We start from the raw sequence: 1,182 nt of genomic DNA on the forward strand, positions 1-1,182 counted from the left end.
ATATAGAATGCACTAATTATCCTGGTTTGAGCATCACATATTGCACACAGGTATTAATATTCAACTCTGTACCCCTTAGATATGTACAATCAACTATGTTATAATAATAATAAAAAAAATTTTTTTAAAGTACACCACAGGCATATTTTCACTGAACCCTTAAGATGTCCCTAAGAAAGAATGAAAGAAAGAAAAGAAAGAAAGAAAGAAAGAAAGAAAGAAAGAAAGAAAGAGACATTACATATTGAAAGAGGAAAATAAACTTGTCCTCAGAATGGTCCTCAAGTACTGTTTTAGTCAGTTTTGTGTTGCTATAACAGAAATACCTGAGACTGGGTAATTTATAAATAACAGAGATTTATTTGGCTTACGATTCTGGGACAGCTGCATCTGGCATAGGCCTCAGGCCGCTTCTACTCATGGCAGAAAGTGGCAGCAGCCGGAGGGTACAAGCAGATCACATGGTGAGGGGGAGGGGGAGGGGAGGGGGAGGCGCCAGGGTCTTTTTTAAGCAAGAGCTCTGGCGGGAACTGATAGAGGGAGAACTCACTCATTACTCCCCCCCTCTAGGGAGAGCATTAATCCATTCATGAGGGATCCACCCCATGACTCAATCAGTTTCCAACACTGCCACATTGGGGATCAAATTTCCACATGAGTTTTGGAGGGGGCAACACATCCACACTCCATCAACTACCAAAAAGTTTGCTAATTTTATCTTTTTTAAAAAATCTCAAAAATTATGGATTACATAGCACAGCTCCTTCTCAAAAGATCATATATTTTGAAATTCTGACCTTCAAAAAATTCTTTCCATTTACTAGAAGTAAAAAGAATGCCAAGATTCCAGGCTGCTTTCATGTATAATTCCAACATTCCTTCTTTTCTTCATAAAGTCCTGAAATTATGTTGTTCTCCAGATGCTAGCCCCAGAGACTAAGTAGTAGGACCCTGTTGGGAAAATATAGGATAAATGGTCACGGCCCCTCAGATGTTCAGAATCTTGCCCAGCATTTGATGTAAACAGACACGTGCACTAAGGTATTCCTTGGTTATTGTCTAGTGTAATTGCGCATGTGCATCCAGGTGTCCTGGGTTATGGACTTAAGTATAAGGATGAGTGACTCTGATCCACGGGGCCTGCCAGCCCCAGGATGCCCCCCGTGGGGGGGGGGGGGGGGG

This window comes from Galeopterus variegatus, unplaced genomic scaffold (genome assembly GCF_000696425.1).
Source record: "Galeopterus variegatus unplaced genomic scaffold, G_variegatus-3.0.2 Scaffold640, whole genome shotgun sequence".
Lineage (NCBI taxonomy): Eukaryota > Metazoa > Chordata > Mammalia > Dermoptera > Cynocephalidae > Galeopterus > Galeopterus variegatus.